The sequence below is a fragment of the Colletes gigas genome, unplaced genomic scaffold, assembly GCF_013123115.1.
Source record: "Colletes gigas isolate AHSC1104 unplaced genomic scaffold, ASM1312311v1 Colletes_gigas_Sc00002, whole genome shotgun sequence".
Taxonomy (NCBI): domain Eukaryota; kingdom Metazoa; phylum Arthropoda; class Insecta; order Hymenoptera; family Colletidae; genus Colletes; species Colletes gigas.
The window spans coordinates 1,520,077-1,540,901 of NW_025106631.1; the positions used below are offsets into that span (position 1 = coordinate 1,520,077).

General features: G+C 44.7%; 1 protein-coding gene across 1 annotated transcript in view; it reads left to right on the forward strand.

Annotated features, from left to right (window-relative positions):
* Positions 1–20,825, forward strand: part of LOC122398875 (protein vein-like) — a 339,794-nt gene that overhangs the window by 285,609 nt on the left and 33,360 nt on the right. The window lies entirely within an intron of this gene.

Consider the following 20,825-nt stretch of genomic DNA (forward strand, 5'->3'; position numbering starts at 1 on the left):
GGCCCCCCCCGATTTCACGTCGATATCTTGATCGTACACGGTTTCAAACGAACGGAACGTATAAATTAACGGTGAACTAGCCAGCCGATTGGAATACTTAGGCAGACCACGATCGGTATCGCTAATGGATTGAAACTTTGTAAAAGGACGTCGAGACCCGTTGGAACGTTGCAAATAATTATCTCGAGTTTCAAAAGCGTCGATAGACGTCGGTACCAAAGCGCGAATGGTTCGATTTCATTTAGAAGTAAAATTAGCGAGTTTGTCGATCGATGGCGACAGAAAGAAAAGAAAGGAACCTTCCTCGATAACCCGGCATCTGACTCCGACGTGGTAAATGGCTCGTCTGGAATCACAGGTTGCACAGGTGGAGTCGGGAATTGAACGGATGGAAGGATGCGGGATGAAGTGTCTCGAGGTACGAGATTTACGAGCGTTTCTGCACCGAGCGCGCGCGGGTCGGCTCGAAAGCTTTGCATTCGCCGTGTATTTTGGTGAAGTGCCGCGAGGCTGCAACGGGGGATCGTCGGTGATCGGAAAGGGGTGGTTTCGGAGGGTCGACGGGAACCCAGGACGGGTCCCAGCTGCGATAAACTGGATGCTCGATTCGCAGTCGCGACACCGATTTCGCGTACGGATCCTCCGAGAGCGCAGGAATTTCGTCGATCCGTTCTGAACCGGGTCGAGCATCTCCCTCGTCGCTGGATCGTCTCGATCGGTACGATCCAGGGGATCCCGTATTCGCGTTCGCGTTTCGCGTTTCGCAAGCGGCTTCCGGCGCTGGCTCCGGCCTTTTATTCGCGATTTCGCGCGGGCTTATAGCGAGTTTATCGGGATCTCACGGTCGCGGGAGGAAATTTATTCCGCGAGAAGACGGGAGCCACGCGGGAGGATCCATAAATCGAGGATTCCCGGGGGTACGGGGGCCCCGTGATTTATTATGAACAACGAAAAGAAATAGTTTTCGAGCACCGTCCGGGAAAGGATGGAGATCCGCTTCGGCGGCCATTTATTAGCGACGCGACTCCCGAGCCGCGACGAGCCTCGCGTATCGGGGTCCAGCGAATTCGCCTCGATACGAGTTTATCTGCCGTGGGAATACGAGTCCGGCGACACCGGGAATTCTTATCGTTGGTCGCTATCCACCCTTGGCGGTCCGTAAGCCCGGATGTCCCCGACAGGCTCGCCGGATACTGTTTACGCCCGATATCGGTCCAAGAATTATTATCGAGGGCTCAGGGAACGTTGCAACAAAGACAACTTTCGTGGTCTTAAGCTTTCCACTGTCTAAGAACAGAGTACAATTTTACACGCGTACAGTTCCGTACACTACTGATGCTTTATCGATAATTAAGCCACTGTTAGAAGCGGCAAGGCCTCCCCTTTAAAATGGTTGTTGGTTTTTGTCGATCCGACTTTCCGTTTTCGAGATATCGTAATTTATATGAAAGGGTAATTCTTTAAATTCCACTACTCACGTTCAGTCTGCCTTAGCGCTGCCTATTAGCGCGTATTAAAAATATTAAAACTTTGGACGCGCGCAGTTCCGAAACTACTCGTGCTTTGTCAATAATCGAACGATTGTTAGAAGCGGTGAAGCTTCCTCTTTGAAATGGTTTTTGGTTTTTGTCGATCCGACTTTCCGTTTTCGAGATATCGTAATTTATGTAAAAGGGTATTTTTCTCAATTCGACTATCTCTGTCTCCGTCTGACGCGTCGCGTCGGGCCTCTCTCTCGCGCTTCAGTCGAGACAGTCACGTGACCAGGAAGTCGTAGTATCTCTACTACGCACGCGAGTTCATTGACCTCGCGTCAATGAACGTAAACAAACGCTTCGCGGACCCTCGTATCTCCGTAACTAGCCACCGCGTCGACTTGAAATTAAAATCGTCATATCTCCGGAACTAAGTACGCTATCGACTTGTTCGAACGCTCATTTTAAAGGACATTTCATCCTCTATCCAATGAACGTAACAACAATTATTATTTATGCTGTCTTCCATGTTTATTTTGAAGCTTACTTTGACTCTATGTACCCAAAGAACTGATGTACGATAAAACTACATTATAAATTGTTTTCTTACTTGAAAATGAATTTAAATTTGTATACTGAATGTTCGTATAATTACTAGCATTTTTTCGTAAATAACAGTTTTTTCTGGAACTAACTATGGTGTCGACTTGAAACAAAACTCATTTTCAAGAGCACGAAACGTAGGTATATTAAAACACCTATACCACGAATTCCAATGGTTTAATGACTATCAAAAGACTTATCGCCCCCGTTGAAATCACCGTTTCTTCTTTCCGACGTTTCCAATCACCGATGTCGCCGATTCCCGTTTCCTTATCGAGGGCAATTCACTTCACGATCGTTGGAAACGCACACACAATACCATTCACGCGCGATACCCCTCCGGGGTCACTCTAAAGCATAACTCGGGCGGGACACGCGACTCGACAATGCCCCCACGAACGCTCATTTGTCCATTGTCCATTCTTCTGCTCCCCTTTTTTCCTTTTCCCTCTCAACCCTTGTTCCTCCGGGGACGACCTGATTCCTCGATAAAGCCAATAAACCCTCGTCAACCGGTGGCAGTGCGGTGTTCGTCGGGGTCCGACCGTAGACCGCAACGTTTCCCTTTGCTCCTCGTCCTCTTTCCATGCCAAGCCTCCCTTATCCCGGCCCTCCCGAGGGTCACCTTTATCCCCGGATCGGCTCGTCCCACGAATTTATTTAACGAGTGGCTAATCAACGTCAAAGTGCACCGACAAAAAGACCACCGTGGTCCGGGAGCTTTTTTTACACGGGGATCGTATCCGCGAACTCGGCCGTTTCCGGTTGATTCCCGATGCCGTTCGAGGTACGTGGCTCGACGAAAAACGATCGAACGAAAGTTGATTCCATGTACCACCGATGACAATTATTAAATATGTACGTCGAGCAGTTTATTCGATATTTTTATCCACGCAAGGATTTCTCCGATTTCCGATTCCACCGTGCACGTTGAAATGATGTTCGAGAAAAACTGTCGTTCGCGTTTACCTCGGTATCGGCGTCTTTTTATCCCGCCCAGGGTCCTCTGTGATTTTTAACCAGGTTGACGTTGGAACAAACTACGGTGCGCGGGGAGGCAAAGGAAAAACGTACGAAACGGCGTGTTCCGTCACGGTCGATCGAACGACTAATCCCGTCGGGCGAGAGACCGATCATCGAGGGGCGGAAGTTTTTCAATTACACCCCGTCGATCGATCGAGGACGGTCGAGAAATTTAATTTTCGTAAGAAACCGTAAAATCGCGAAACGTGCTCCGACCGAGGTGGCGAATTTTTTGGACGCGGGGCGCCGGAGAGGGCGGTAAAACGCGCGAACGACGCGTAAAAACTGAACGGTCGACCCGAGTCGCGGGGGGGATTTTTTTCGATAAAATCTGGCGAAGAGGGTAATGATTCGCGTCAGGCCCATTCCTACGGAGGGTTCGATCGACGATCGAATCGCTCGCCAGAAGAAAACCACCCTCGGTTCCCTGAAACGAGGAAGGTGGACGAGACCGGGGAGACGGAATATGCGATCTAAGCAGTAAATAACTGAAATTGCAGACGAGGGTGGCTCGGTCTAATTCCTGCCACGGGCAAACAGTTTGATTAGCGGAAGTCCGGCGCACCCCCGGAGAGATCGATCCTTTTCCTTTTCGCTCTATCTTGCACGGGAATCTGGAACAGAGTGGTAGAATCGTAACAATATTTTTTCGAAAAATTTTATGAATAGTAAGACATAAAAGATACATTTAATTATTAATTTATTTAAAATTAAAGGAATCGAAGATCACCGAAACAATTGTTTGCAATATCGAGATTAAGATTGGGGGAGCGGAGAAAGAGAAGTAAGAGTTCGATAAATAAGGGAAATAAAACGACACGCAGGGAGAATCCCGGGGGAATAAAATGTAAGAGAAATGGTGGGCGAGGTGTTCCGTTTAATGGATGGCGGGCAAGAGCGCAGCGAAAAGGGGTTGGAACGTAGGAAGACGAAGGATAAGTGGTCGAGAGGTCAGCGGAGTCTCGGGGCTCCACGAGAATCGGCAACAAACATCCCGCGAAACCTACTCCAACCTCTTCCAATCTCGTCTGCTGACCCGGCCACCGATAGGTGTTAGCAGAAAAGAGGCTAACAAGAAGCGAAACTCAATTTCGGCTGGCTGGTGTATCACTGTCTCGCAGCTCGAGGGGGGTGGCGTGCCCGCGAACCGATTCCCGGTCGTTTGTTTCAATATATTCGACCGTTATCGTGGCCTCGATCGCGAACCAAACGGTACCGCCGACTTCGATGAAACTGCCAGGCGTCGAAACGTGATTATGCGTCGTTCTTAACACTTTCACTGCCACGTCATTCACATATGGGTGACAGAACTTTTAACAGTGGAACTAAAACAATTAATTCTCAAGTTGAAACCTTAAAGAATATAAATTTTAATGAGGTTACGAAAGCAACTACTAGGACAACTTTTAAGTCGTGTAGTTTAGAATTGACTAAAATCGAAGTTTTGATCTTGCGAACAATTTTAGGATTTTAGACTGGCGGTCAACGTGTTGATGCAATAACTCCGCGCTTGTTGACTGGAATTTTCCCCCGACTGTTGATCGTTTTACTACGAAAGAATTCCAACGCCCCCAAACGTGAAGTTTCACGCTCGAGGAAGTCGAATTATGCTTTCGTTTCTATCGTAACGCGCAAGTACGATATTTACGGAAACATCGAACGCTCGCAGGCGGGAAAGAACGACGCTCGACGGGACAAATATGTCTGGACAGGGCGGAGTACACGAGAGGGCTAAGGCAATCGACGAACGGGTCCCCGAAGTGCGCGTTTTCGTCAATTATTTCAGATTTTCGCCGTGACGCGGACGAGAGCGTACCTAATGGGACACTGTTGTTTCGCATTACGTTTATAAAATGTCCCGCGTCGTCTCACTGTTCCCAGCGTCGAGGAAATCTCTCGAAAAGCGCGGGATATCGGGACATCGGGCCGAAGTTTTCGACGGAAACTTTGTTTAAAAAAAGTATTTCAAGAACGTAGGGGGGCGGAAAAAAAAATGGAAAACTCGTACAGCTTGACCCGTACGCCTTAATGGAACTCGAAATTCGTTTGAAATTCGCTGGACCATTAGATTAAAATGGAAGCGCCACGGGAGTGCCTCTGGGAGGCTTTCAGTTACCGCTGAGAATTTTGTACACTGAAAATTAGACTCTCGAAGAGGATTGCCAGCGTGTGGTAATACTTAACGATCGTTGGTGTTATCAGAAAATAAAAAAATTCACGAATGAACGCATGTTTTCATAGAATATAAATACAAAATTCAGTCCCAGTCTAGCGATTACAGCGTGGTCTTTTAATTTTAATTCGTTTCAATTTCCTAAATGATACTTGTTGTATCATACTAATCGTGACATCTCTGAGTAATATGTACAAACTCTATGTAATGTGTCACGTGACCTTTTGCGTTCATACTCGATTCCGATTTCCGGCTCCGTTCGGTTCCTACTTTACTTTCGGTCTCGTCAGCCGAGTTGTATACATACTCTTTGTACAATCGTGTCCATAAATAAAATTTACTTACAATAAAATAAAGTCTACAACAATACTTATATATTTTTGTGGTTTGTTTGAAATTATGATTCCCGTCCCGAGTCGCGTGTACTCGAAACACTGCGCGTCGGTACGTAAACAGGTCGCGTCTACGTACACCGAAGCGTTGTATTTGTCAGCCGGGAGCAAGGCAATTCGGTGGGCGCGTTTATCGGTCCCAAGTACTGTTCGCCTCCGTTAAATTACTGGGAGGCGTTGCATTGTAAATAGGGGGGAAGGGGGGTGGGGAGGGGTTGAAAGGGTTGCCAGCGTCGGATGGTTCTACAGAGCCAGGCGTTTCGAGGCGTTCTCGCGAGCACTCGATTACGAACGCACAGTGACTCGCGCGTTTAAGGCAGGTTTCCGTTTTGTCGGCTGATAGAACGAGTAATTCTCGGGAACACGTGCTTTGGAAACAAATTAACGCGGGAAATTCAAACTCGACGCAACGATTCGTCAACCTGTCGATTATAAATACGTGCAATTACAAATGAATCCAGTCATCAGTGGCAGGTATGTTTACTTTTTGCTGTCGAGCGTAGGCTGACGAAATAGAAAGATTGGAGGTTTAGAATAAAATGAGGGGTTTAAGGGTGGTCTTCTTCTAAGGGAGCGTCGCGGCGCAAGAATGCGGACACCCGATCGTTCCTCGGGCTGTAAACCGTCTGCGGGCGACACGTTGAATTTAGTCGGCACTCAGTGCACCCGAATAGACAATAAGCTAGCGGTTTCCGCGGTGTTCCTTGGAAAATTGCTGCCGCGCGTCCTCGTATTTTCGCTGCTTTAGGTGATCGCGGAAGACCAGGTATTTCGGCCCGAATACCGTCGGCTAGAGTGCAGGCAGAACACTTCCGGGAAGAAGTTTAATTGTCACGGTTGTGTTATACGATCGTGGGACAGGTCCTTCGCGGGAACTTGTGTTATTCGGTTAATTGATATCTCGAGAACCTTCGATCTCCAAAGTCCCATACATTCTTAAATCTTGGAAGAATTCAGAAGGAATTCCCTTACATCCTGAGAAACGATCGATACGTGACTTCGAGCCGCTAGCCATAGCTAGTTAGGACACGTATGGTTGTGTCACAGTCCCATTTAGTCCCTAATACAGGTAGTTGACGCTAACATGCCTAAACACTTATCTACGATGCGTGTTATTGCGGCTTAAACCAACCACTCGTAGTTTGGGGTGTCGCGCAGTAAACACACGACGCGTGTCTCAACCAGTGTTCAAATCCAACGTTCGGTTGTTTCGATACGTATGGTGCTATTGCAGGAAGTTAGAAAGATTAGTTTTCGTATAATGGTCTCTATCTCTTTGATTAAATAAAAATTAATCAAAACTGTCTGCATTCTCTTTACTCGCGGCACCGCTTTAGTCTTAACTCGGGAGTGAATTTTTCTTTTTCCCTGCAGTAACTTCAATCAGCTTCGCTACCACTCACGCAAATTTAATTAGACGCGAGAGGTAGCTAGGTAGCTAAATCGATCATGACTTATTCATGCTCGGGGACAATGTCTCTTAAGAGCATTAAGCTGCCGCGCGTGGTAAATATATATTGCAGGAAGAAACAGAGATCGATCCTCGAAAAAATCGTGCATAATCTAGACCAGAAGAAATTGCCTCCGTACGGAATCTGGCTCCAAGTTTTTAACAACATTCCTATCGCGAAAACGCATTTTACGGATCGTGAAAATGGATGTTTGGGATCTTTATGGGTGCGTGCAGAACATGACAGAAAATGGCGTCGGTCGTGTCTGACACGGAAATGACCTTGACAGGCAATCGTTTCCGGAAGCATCCGGAGAAATATGCGGTGGCGCGAGGGTAACCAATGGCGGATCGCATTCCGGAAGTTCGAACTATGCCGAACAACTCGGCGCCGATCGACGACATTTCTGGACGGAAGAGGAAGGGGTTTGAATGTTAAATGTCCCCGCGCATAGTCGAACAACGCGTTACATCTTGCGGTCGTCAAGGAATCCGGTTGCATCCGGTCTGATAAGGCGAATGTCCCAATTATCGACACATTCTGCGCGAATCGGAACGTTGCAGTTTAGCTGTAACCTCGGATTACACCCGTAACACTTACATTCTCTCGAAGGATACCAACCGTTGGAGTCTAAATGAAAATTTCTTCCCTCGAGATGCCTTTTGAATAAAACTTATTAACCTCGTAAGGAACGGTATTATTTTAAACGCTTTTATACTCCCCGTTCTTTCTCGCGATAACATTATCCTCGGGTCGGTGGGGTTGGCAAACGTACCTGATACAAACAGGTAACATTGCAATGGCGTGCGTCACGAAATCACAAGTACGCGGAAGGCTTAATGGAATCCCTGATCGGCGCGTGGACCAATTATCCCCCGAACGTTCGTCGTTAAAATAATTTCCCCTGTCGTCGTTGGTAACGCTAATGCCCTCTGTCCCTTCGGGTCCGACGGATTGAAAATAATAGCGATAATAACGATAATAATAGGAACGTTGAACAAGCACCGTGGAAGGTGAGGGGCGTAACCATGCCGGACGCGATAATTATGAAAATTTTATATTCGCGATCGCACCCGAGCATCCCTGCGCGCGTGGTTTCGCTCGCTATCGCGGCCGCGCATCGAACGTATAAATATTATTCTCGTGACACCGTCTGCGAAGTCCCGCGGCCACGTGAACCAACCCTAACCAGGAAACGCACCGCGGGTGGCTCGTCGGGAAATCGAGCTTTCGTGCACCGGACCGACATAAATTTCTCTTACGTCCCAGATATAAAAAATATTACCGCCGCGCGGCAGGGCCCGGGGGTTTATCGTCGTCGGAACAAAGACGACGGATTCGCAAAGCTGCGGAAATTCTACTTTAGTTTCCCTTATTCCACGGACTCCATGGCCGCTCCAGCGTTAAATTCCTCGAGGAATGATTGTTAATAAAGCTTGATAGCTCGTCGAATATTGCGTTGTAGAGTGTGTGAAAGTGGTGGGGGATGTTCAAGTTAATTTTGGGGATGTTTTATTAGATAGAATGTTGCTTTAAATTAAGCTACGTGGCCTTCTGCTATAGTAATCACAGCCACTGTCCTCCACCTTCTTTTTAAAGGGAGTAAAACCAATTTTATTTCTTTCGATTCGTCCAGGGACGTACCATCCTACGATTTGAGAGTGCTGTCTTGAACGGAGACACACACAAAATAAATCAGAAGCTAAGCTTCTTTTCATCTTCATGAATAATGTTAACACATTACCGACCGATAGCCTATTAATCGACTTTTTTACCGACCAACGCTTACCGACCGATAGCCGATTAATCAACCGCTACCGGTCGGTAAAGTGTAAAGAGAATTAAAAAATCTTGTACCTAGTATTTGCACAAATTAAATACATTTACCATCAAAACACGAGGAATAAAATTTCTTGTTACGGAGTAGTAGGAAATAGCAAACACAGAGATTCTAAAGTTTCTGTTTGTAATGTAAAATGAATGGTTCGAGCGACCCTCTGGTAAAAGCGTGTCGCTGGACCTAATTAATCGAACATCGTGTTTGACACGAGGGGGATCCCCAATGGCGCCAAAAACTCGATCGTTTCGGGGCAAGATCGTCGGACGCCTGACCACGCAGAGACGCGTTTCTTTGTGCCTGTTCCGAGGACGAACCTCGTTAAACGTGAATCGAGTCCCTCGTGAAAGCTTAAACGGCCAATGATGGAGACTCCGTGGGCTACTCCGGGCAACCTAATAATTCATCCTAAGGGCTGACCCGGATACCAACGGGTTAAGGGTAGCGACGAACGATCCTCCGCGTTCTCGAGTAATTTAGCTGTGCAAAGGTTCGTACGCTCCGAACAAATCGAAGAAGCTTCCTAAGTTTTGCAAACACACGTTGGACGAGGGTTTCCCCAAAGACGACAATTCCGTCGTCGAACTTCCTTCGGTCAACTTTACCCGTTCCTCTCCCCGCCACCCCGAATGCCTTTCTCGCGTCCGCGGCCTGTAATTGCTAATTAAAAATCTTGGACGGTGTTCGAAAGACAATCAGGAAAATATACGTCGTTCCCCGGGCAACGAAACCATATTTACGAAGACTTCTCCGCGTTACATTTTAATTAACTAAGACCGTAGCTACCTGGGAAGGAGACACGCCGATGGAGATTGTTCCTTCCGCGTCGTTAATTTTAAAAACCATTCCGCCCGTTGAATTAGTTATCGTTCTCGTTGTTAATTACCGATCAGGCTTAATTACCAACCCCAACCTTCTTAGATTTTCAGCCGCTTTTGCTCCGACGGGCCTCTCGAAATCATATCCCGATCAAATTTTCGCGATCGTGTTATTTACATTGTTCAAAATTAAATGGAATTAATAACCTATACATAGATAAATTAAACATTGTTGGTATTTTCAAAGATAATCGAACATCGAACAAAATTAATATGTTTCATCCCTCTGCGCGACATTGATTTTAGACTTCTTATTCGAGCTTCGACGGTTGACAAAATAAACGCGTATGTTCGATAAAGTATGTTTGCCCATAATCGGAGCAACCGGAAGCGTCGGTTGGTCACGAACGAAGACTTTCGTAGTGCCGGTGGCTTGGTCGAAAGGCGGTGTTTCACGGTTCCAAAGAGTGGCTTATGAATGGACAATTAATCCACGAAAGCCACCTAAAATCCAGCCGTCCACCCGCCGCGGTATGCTGTATTATTCAACCAGCGCCGCGCTCCGCTCTCTGATAATGATTTATTTAGCCTCGGGGCCAGCGTGCGCAAATATGAAGAGAACATTAGCCCCCTCTGGCCGGCGGTATCCTTTTCAAAGGTATACGTGGATTATCTCAGGGATTCTTAACGAGCGCTCGTAGCAGCCGACACCTTCGCCTCGCCAAAGCCCCACAAAGACCGGACTTCGTCGAGGCACGCGCGAATATCGGATTTTCCGTCTCCTCGTCCCTTTGTCATAGCACTGGGACTCTTCGAATATCTTCCAAGGATTCGAATACCGCGAATAAACCGAAAATATTTTGATATTCAAACACGATAGCCGTGGGAGGGAGGGAGGGGCCTAAAGATAGAATTTTTTGGGTCCCATTGAAATTTCCTTTGTGGAATTGACACCAGGGACATTGGATAGTCTGTCGAGAAACGTATACTTGAGCACTTGCGAGAGAGACAAGAGCCGTAGCCCTCTAGGGACGAATAGAAGAAACTCTTGTACCCAAAATCGTAATATTATGAACAAACAAGAGAAGAACAGAGAAAAATTTGACGAGTTCTCAGTTTCTGTTGCATCGTTGGCGAACTGGATGTTTCGCGCGATGGCCATGTTGCGTTAATAGTCGAACCGTCGAACGTTACGAAATTAATAAAAGCACGAGGGGGCCACGAGCGTCCGAATTGCAGGGGCCTCCCTTTGCGGCCCTCATAGCCGAACATCACGCGAACACGTGACATATAATTAAACTATCATCTCCATATTCATGCCGGGCAAAGCAAACTTCCATACTCATCCATATACATTGCTAAACAGTTGTCGGTCAGCTATTTGCATTCAGGTTACAGTCTTCATTAACCGGCCCGGTGCTCGCACATTAAAACGCAGAAATTTTTACGGCCCGGCGCGATGTCGTTGACTCTTAAAAAATTCCCGCGGATCACGCCAACTTCCCTCTGTTCTGTTTTTTTTTTTCGCCACTCGCGCCGCGGGAAAAAATCTATTCGTTTACCGTTTTGCATCGCGCCGCGAATGTCTCGTGCTCGCTGGTGATTTTTAACTGTTTCTTATACAAGGGGGGGACCAACGACGTAACGACATTTCGTGCAGTGGTTTGTACCGGGGCTCTTTGATGATAAAACGTTCTTTAATCTTCCGCATAAAGCACTTCCGTAACGTTTCTTTTTAGGAAACAACGGGGTCTTGGAAGCGGTACGGCTAGAAATGGCGTGAATCTGTTGTGGTACTGGTTGTCATAGATATGAAGTGATATTTTGTATGAGAGATGAGTGTGACACGAGTGAATGGTCCAAATAGTTTGTATACTTTTGTGGACGTGTGTGAAACTGGTCACTTGTAAGCGAGCATTGAGAATGTGAGACAAATCATGGTTATTGTATCGATTTCTTGTTAAATAGTTTTTTCACCAACGTTATACAATTATAATGAATACGTTCTAAACATCCAGCCACATCTGTATGGGGAAAAATAAATCGAAATCGTGGGACATTCGTTTTTGAATAAAAATAAAAATTTCTTTAATTCCGGTAGTATTTTAACGCCGTATCTCTGCCCGGTTGCTCGTGACGCCCTATAATTTCTTAACGCATCGGAACAGTTTATCTAGAGCCTCCCCCGCCGACGCTATCGAGAGAATTTACTACCATGTGCTATTATGTTTCCTGTATATAATTACATCCCCGAAGAGGATCCAGATATACGACGCGTCGAGGCTCAAATGCGATAAATTAAGTTTGCCCCCGAAAGAGACGCGCGTTTCTTTTAGAAATTCTTGAGAAAATCGCGACGCCGCGACACGGAGGACCGAAACGTTGGGGGGAAAAGAAACGACGCGGAAAGAAATCGACGCCGTCACGGGGACAAATGGCGTTTCGGTAAGCCACTCGATGTTCTTCTAACCGGATCCACTTAGTCGATCCTTGCAGGAAGAGGGGGAGGAAGGGGGATAGTTGTGTGTGGAGAGGGTGGGAGAAGAAAATTTTCCACCGACATCGAGGAAAATTCCGACGCGTGTCGACGACACCCTTTCGTCCGGAATCGGCTTTGCGGAAACTCGAAGTAGGGTTACGGGGGTAAAATCGCTGCGAAGGACGCAGGCAGCCGTCGTGGAACGTGCAACCAATACGATAACACGTTTTGACACGTAAAACTCCGACAAATCGGTGCTCGCGCGTTTCCACGCCGAACGGGCGACAAAAATATACGTCCTGACGTATTGGAAGAGGGACGGTGAGGGGAACAACGACTACGACGACGACGACGAAGGGGAGTTACGCCCCTGTCTGAACGTGTCTCCGCGCGAAGACAAAATAGAGGCCCCCCCTCCGTCTCTTCTCTTCTCTTCTCTTCTCTTCTTCACGCGACCAACTCGGCGCGTCGACGTTTCTGCTTTCGTGCGAAATCTTTCTCCCCGGCGCTGCTTTTTCCGGACGCGCGAGCACGCTAGACGAGACAGTGCCGTTCACGGTGTCAAAACTACGCCGAAGGATTTGCTCGTCTCGAGAAAATACACGAATAAAGTGTCTCGTCCGTCTCGACGGCTCGCGCCGCCTCCGACTCCCTTCTCCCCCTTCTACCCGACCCCCACCACCACCCAGAGCAGAGTTTTATTTCGATCGACGGTGTATTGGAAGCAACGAGACCGATTCTGTTTCAATTTAGTCGGTCTGGAAAATCTTTAATAGAGATCGAACGAAATAGTTTTTTTTCCTAGAAAATTAAGGGATGTTTTTTAAAATTTCTGACAGTGTCTCGATTCGACAAATTCTTCCTTCGATCCTATATCGTCAGAAAATAATTTGATACTTCCAAGATGTACTTGAGAGGAAATCGTAATAAAGAATGAAGTTTCTCAACCCCCCGAAACGGATGATTACGAAAGTGGTCGGAGGATCTAGGAGTTTCCAGCTTAGCCAGACCTGTCGAGGAATAAAAATATAGAGTATAATATTTCAAAGCGAGATGGAAACGTTGCGTCGTCATTACCATGCGTATCGATTTCTCTGCGGGGGTGTAGAATAAATAACGTAATGGCACGGCTAAATTAAAGCGCCGTCCCGAAGGGAGGATGTCGATGATTTTGACCGAACGAATTTGCATGGAAAACGAACGTCGCCGAGTGAGAATGATAACGTGCTATATTGCTCCGCTCCTTGAATTCATCTGCGTTAGATAAAATGACGGAATCACTATTATTCAACATTCTTCCTAGTAAATACCATCTAGTAAATTCTGGTAATACATTTTTCACATCAAACTCACATACTCACATACTAACTTAGTAACAGACAAACTAACTAACTAACTAACTAACTGGCTGGTAATAAATTTTTCGGAGCAAGATAGATCCAACGAAACAATTAATTTTTAATTTTTCGTAATGATTTAAATTTAATTAAGCTATTTGATAATAGAGAAATTTTCATATATCCAGTGAAAATGATCAATAATTAAATCTAATTTTTAATTAATTTCTCAGCGATGTTAACTTACTCCACGCTTTTTTAAATGATATTTCGTAGTAAGTGGAACAGAGTGGGCTTATATTAATATAATAATAAAATACTAATATTGCAAATCATCACAGATTGTTTGAGAATTAAAATTTTTGTGGTATAATTGTTTTCAGTGGGAAGAAAATGATAGAGATTTGGTTAGTATCGGTTCGATTACAGGCTCGCGACAACGAGGAACCCAAAATAGGTTGGAAAGCGAGGCCGCGAGACGGGAACGGGACCGAGGAAAAATAGAACCGTTCTTCTTCTTCTCCCGCCATGGGGCCAGGTGTATCTTTTTGCCGGTGCGATGAGATTTTTGGCTCGCGATCAAGACTCGAATGTTTTGGCTAGCCGTGGCCCGCGGTACCGTCTTGTCTGCCGCGTTTCTCCGCCGCGAGAAAAAAAGCTTGATCCCCAGCTTCCGCGCGAACGACCAACGGTGAGGCCAAGTTTTATTTTCTATTCGCGAAGACACGCAGGAACGTAACGCGATACAACGATGCCTCGCGCTGGGGTTGCCTCTGATATTCGCGATTTCGATTGGAAACATTTATTATCGATATTGGCTTCGAAATATAGAATTATCCAAATTGGGTGTCGCATCTTTCAACAGATGGGACTACTAAACGGTTTGATTGTTCTTTGTTGGAACGCAACACTGTGCAACAACGTGTACAAATTGTTGAAAATTATTAGAAACGTTCGATTTCTGTTCGAGTTTGTTTTCATGCACTTCGCGAAATTCTTGGTCCAACTGACAGAAGAATTCGTCGAATTGTGGATAAATTCAAAGAGACTGGATCAGTTTGTAATGTAACACGTGGTATGTATCAACGTGAAGCTAAAAAACAATATTATAGCCGCCATTAATGAAATAGAACCCCAATTGTGTAACAGTGTAATAGAAAATTGGGCAAAATGAGTCGAGCTCGTGAAAAAAAGCCTAGTCGGTCGTTTGAATGATATTGTGTTTCACGATTAATGTTTCCAAGTGGACTTTGTATTAAAACAAAGAAACCTGAAATATCTCAAACAGTTTGTGTTTTATTTCAATTTAAAGATTTACCTCGTAAAAGTTTGTCTGTTTATAGAGTGACAGGCTCATTTTTTTTACCGTGACTACCTTGAACAATTGTCAGCTTTTATTCCACACTCCAACATGGAGGAACTTGAAAATAGGTTGCTGGTAAATGAAACACAGTGGCTTCGTTTGCGTTATCAACGATCGAAACATAACATTTCGATGGTTACCGAGAGTCCATATAGGAAATTATAGTTCGTCGACGATGTTAAACGAACGAGGGTGGAAACGGTTGGCATTCGAGTTTAATCAAAACAGAACTACCGGTGGGAGCATAAATTTTATTTATTATATATCTTCGCGGTGCAACCGGTAGTTAATCAATAATTGAAATCGATATCGACATTGTTCTAACGCAAATTTGTATTTAACAAACCGGCCGACTAATTGAGAAAGCAACCGATATTGGCAGACACGTTATAACGAACATATTAAATGTAATTAATTTATTTTTAATAATTATTATAATTACGATGTACAGTTTATCTGTTTTTCAATACGATCTTCATTGGCTTATTATAATTTTTATTCCCCAACGCCGGGCTACCAGCTGTTAAATAATTCTATTTTATTACGATTTCTATACAATGGGACCATAATGGATTTCCTGCTTTTTTCGTACCCTGCAACAACTTTCGTGAACCCATAATGCAAATTTTATGCACTCCATCATATTTTTTATACGTGCCTCGTGGCAAGGGAAGCAAAACTACTTTATTAAGAGGAAAGATGATGATTTATGATCCTACACGAAACGACTTGAGAAACCTCGCGAACGTACAACTTGAAGATCATAATAATTCCCAAACAAACGTCGATTTAATTTTTATTAACATTCTAACGTGGACGTAAAACAGTAAAATATTCAACGAGGGAACCTAATCCTTACTTTCGTTTCTATTTTTACGCGTTATAAAAAGGCTGTCCTTTGCATTTCCAACTTATTTTTAAGCTTTTCGCGATGCTTCCTTGCGTACTACGTTATGCGTCTCCGGATGCACAAACAAATAAATCCTTGCTGCGACTCGATCGAAGAGAGGACAAGTTGGAAGTTTGATATTATTAAACCGACCGAAATATATCGAAAGTGGTGAAATAAAATTACTAAAATATATTCGCACAGATCCTCCGTCATCTTTACGAAGAATAAAATTACCAAAAATGGGGCTAAATATAGGATTTAAAAAAAGAGAATTGTATTTGGAACAAATGCACAAATAATATAATTAAATGAACGGATTTGAAATACACCAAGCACACGATCTTTTTACACAAATTAAAATCACATTGATCGACAACAGAAATTCAAATCACGTCCGTCTTTTCCAATCACTTCTTTTTTTAACAAAACACTTTCAACCCTTTTGCACATAAGTTAACGTTGAACCAAACTACAGCGTGGCACAAATATTCAACACAAATCTACATAAATATTTTCCATAAGTAAATAAATTTAACAAGCATCGATTCCACGACGGATTCCAAAGTGACGAATCGCTGGTAATTACAGAAACACGAGTGCCCGTCCTAAATAGATCGAAACCCCTTTAAAAACCCAACGAGCGTACGACAAGCCTCATTATTCGCCGGCAATATTTATAAGCCTGTTTTCATCGGATTCCGCGTCCCGTGAACTTTTATTAATATCGTGGATGTCATCGCCGCGCAAATTTTAATAAATTCAAAGGTCTCGCAGCGACGCGTTAACGCGCATCGGGGGCCCTTTGTGAGCAAATTTTTCTCGCGACACGCCTCGATAATCCATTGTAGTGAATATCTCTGGCAGATGCCGCGGGACGTTGTTCGATGAATACCGTGCGCCATTATCCTTTCATCACTGACAATACTTAATTACATAGGAAATAAAAATACCGTCCGAGCAGGTGCAGCCGGAATAATGGAAATTTTTCCCTTTATGTTTCGGCTCGCACGCCCTCTTCGGAAATATTTGTTCGACAAACTGTATTGAAAAGGATTTTAATCGTATAGTAATAATTAATAACACGATACCGATCGTGAGAGCAAAGGTCGTTGATGATAATTCGTTCCTGTTCGAATGGTCTGAACGAGTTAATCCCGAGTCACGCGAAACCGTCTCGAAAAGTCTGGGAAAAAATGTAACGTTCGCGTTGAAAGCTACCCTCCATCGTTCCTCTGGTCTTTGTTCCGGCTGAAAAATACGGCCAATGACCGAACGTTGCTAATCCGTCGGATTATCGTCGAGCGATCGCTTCCTTCGCGCTTGATTTATGGTATTAAGGTAGATTTACACCTGGGCGAAGTCGAGGAACGGTGTCTCCCCGGGCAGATAGTATCGATGTCGAATTACGCGAGCTCTCCACCCTTTTTCGACCTAATGATACTTTCACGTGTGCTCGATTATAAATCAAAACAACTTAACACCTCGACGGAAGCCATAGTCTTTTCTCGAATCTCTGTCTGTGTACGGAGCGTTGAAAAAATAAATTATTCGACATTTGTATGGCGAATCTCGTTGGATCTACCTGAGAACGGAGTAGTAATTGGTTCGTGTTTCGCGATATATCGAGATTAACCCCTTCCCGTGTAATTTACCTCGACAAAATCAGACTAGACTGATACTAAACTGCTTTGCACCAGAGATTATAAGAATCGCGACCGACTCTTGTGGCGTACCGATATCAACTAAAGCTCGATCACGATCGTGATTTGCTGTCCTCGAGCCTGGTGATGTTTACGTTTGAGGTGACTTTCTGTTCGCGAGTCTGGTTCGTGGTATTCGTGTTTGGGCCAAAATCATCATCGCGAGTCAGACTCGTAAACACTTTGACTGCCACGGATTTACCACTATGATACTAGAAAAATGAATTCTCAAGTTAAGACGCCGAGGGAAATAAATTTGGATGGAATTTGTGAATTTTAACAAGGTTACGAAAACAAGTACCGAAACAAATTTTAAGTTATGTAGCTTACAATGGCGTAATATCAAAATTTTAATCTTGCGGAATATTATACAGTTTTCATCTGTCAGTGAACGTGTTGAAGCACGGGAAGGGGTTAAAATATCTTCTCGATTGATGGTTCTTCGACGTACATAGCTTTAATATCTTTTTATTAGAAACGACTAGTTGATTAAGTGTCTTATGATTTCGTTTAAGGAAACGTTCGTCACCCTCGTATAAATTCTGCTTATTCGTTCGCAGAAAAACTAATTACGCTAGATTACATTCGAACAATTTTTTATACCTAGTTTACGACTTCGCATTTATGGATTAAAATCAGGGATTATCAGAGTCGGGCAAATGTAATCTGATTGCGTTTGCCACGATACTGTTGCATGGAAATTACCATCTAATTACATCTAATTTTATCGTAACAAATGTAATCAGATTACATATTTCCCGACTCTGCTCTTTATGCATATGATACGCCTACATTTTGTTTTCTTTTTAATATAAGCAAGCTACCCCTAATTTCGAGCAGAAATATTCGAGGAAACGTCGATGTTTGTTCCGCGATTACAGCCCCCGTCTCGAGGGAGCGAAATATTAATAAGCGGATCGAACTCGAAGAATAATATTCGGTACGCTTTTAGCGCGTAGGCGACACGTCCAACGTTTCCTTTATCAGATTCCATTTCGACGCTCGGGGGGAAGGCAGCTCTCGAAAGGAAAACGCCATATCCATGAGCTCGGAATGGTTTCCATTCGTTCGAGGGGTTGGCGGCGACGCGATAGAATATCCGACCGTTCCGCCTTTTATTAGGTCCGCCAGATTTGTTTCGTCTGGCTCTCGATCCTTTTTGCCCAGACAGCGCGCAACTGTCCCCGATAGTCGCTGGTAATTCGACCATAAATTTCGCATCGTGGGTTCGTGCAAATATATACGTGTCCCCCGATGCAAACCACCCCCGTCGAAAACGGGTCGGAAGGTCTCCATTTCTATTTCACCCGTTGACATCCCCCCTTCCGCTCTCCGTTACTCTCTGTCCCTCCAAAAAATTTACTTACCACTCGTGTACACACACAACCCCTATTTTGTTCGCCATACTGTTTCCCCGTCGAACCGTTTCCTGGTTCGATGAAAACTCTCTATGATACTTGTAGCCTGCTTTACAGAGAAATGCCTTGGTCTGAATTTTTCTAAATTTCTATTTCATATACATGGTGGTTGGTAACTGCTGGTACAAGCTAAAAAATAAGTCGAAGATATAGAATAAATCGTGTCTCGTTATAACGGATCTCACTGTAGATCGTTGTATCGACTGAAGGTATGTTGATAAACACTTGCAATGTGTTTGGCGAGCAATTGAGAGAAAAGATTATTGTAGCCTTTCGTACTTTGAAACAGTCGAATACGTTAGAAAATGTTCATGGAAATTTGATTAGAAGAGCTGAAGTATGTGTGCGGCAATTTTTGTAATAATAAACTTTATGATTACTTCGTATTATTTCATGTATGTATTCCTAATTTTCCGTTGCGACAAAAACAAACTTAAACGCGAACTTTGCGAAAATTCAAAGTCGATTTTCTCGAGAACAAAGCCTCGAACGAGAAATTTTTATTCTACATTTTCGACTTATTTTTTCGAAGAGAATCACCCCCTTTTCGCTTGTACCACCAGTTACCAACCACCCCGTATAAACAGGTGATTTCCTACCCTGTCTTTGGGGCTGTTTTAAACCTGATGCAATAATTTTAACTGCAATTTTAACTATCTAGCAAGCCAAACAAAAAATGTAAAAATTCAGTCTACGCGAACTGAGGACTCCTGCAAAATAACAATCGACCGTGAATACGGGTCGAAGGCGACCCATTTTTCACAAAAAATTGTACAATCCGCCAGATTCGCGGCTAGCCTGCGTGGGAACATCGAAACGGGACAGGCTGTTTAAATAGCCAAATTTTGGATCGTAAATCTCGCGAAAGATTTCCTCGACTAGGACAGATTCGCGTTGTAGTTCGATCGAACGAAACCGCGAACCCGGTATTTATATTTCGTCGAGGATTTATTAGCTACGCGCGTGTCGAGCGTTCGAAAAATTAAAAACAAATTCGCGTCGTAAATTTCCGTGGCGCGATCATCGGTGCAATTAGATCGCGCCTAATCCCGACAGATTTATACGTCGCCCCGTCCTCGACGATTGCTTTCGAAACTCTGTCGTTGGATGGGGGGGTGTGAAATTACCGCGCAAAAACGGCGCTCGAAACAGGCGGGAAACGTGCAAAACGGCTACGAGAGAGAGTCGTCTCGGCTCTCGCGGGTCGGCAACTTAATTAATTAAGGCGAATCGCTACCGGATTGTTCGCGCGTCTCGCGCCCGGCGTTCCTGACTAATGGGGAGACCCCCCCCCCCCCCCCCCTCCCGCTGATTAATACGTTCCGCAGATGTTACGCAGCGGCGTAAACATTAAGACTACGGGTGCCACGATCGTCGATTGAATTATCGCGGACAAGCTGCCCAAGTATTAAACTGTACCGAAGCTTGCTCCCCACCATCCACCGCCCCCCGCACGGATCGGCTTTGAATAACAAGTCCACCGTCGGTTATGAATTATGCATACGCTGCAAATCTAAAACAGATTGGAAAGAGATTCCCCACCGTCAAATCGATATCGAACAGCGGGAAGGAAACAACAGTCGGATTAGTTATTAAATGCTAATTCGACGATGCGTCCCGGAGGTTCGAGAATTCCTCGATGCACTCGAACCGTGTTACTCATGCTGTTCGCATTCAACGCCAAAAGCGTCGTTGTGAAATAAATATGCACTTTACAAAGCTTCTCCAATTTCGATTTATTTTTTTTTATACAGCATTCCGTCGATTTATAGGGCTAGTCGGTAATTTTATGTGTTTTCATGGTGGCTTAGGGGTCGTTGATAATTTAAGAGACTAACTATTGGAAAAGGTAGGGCTATGGAAC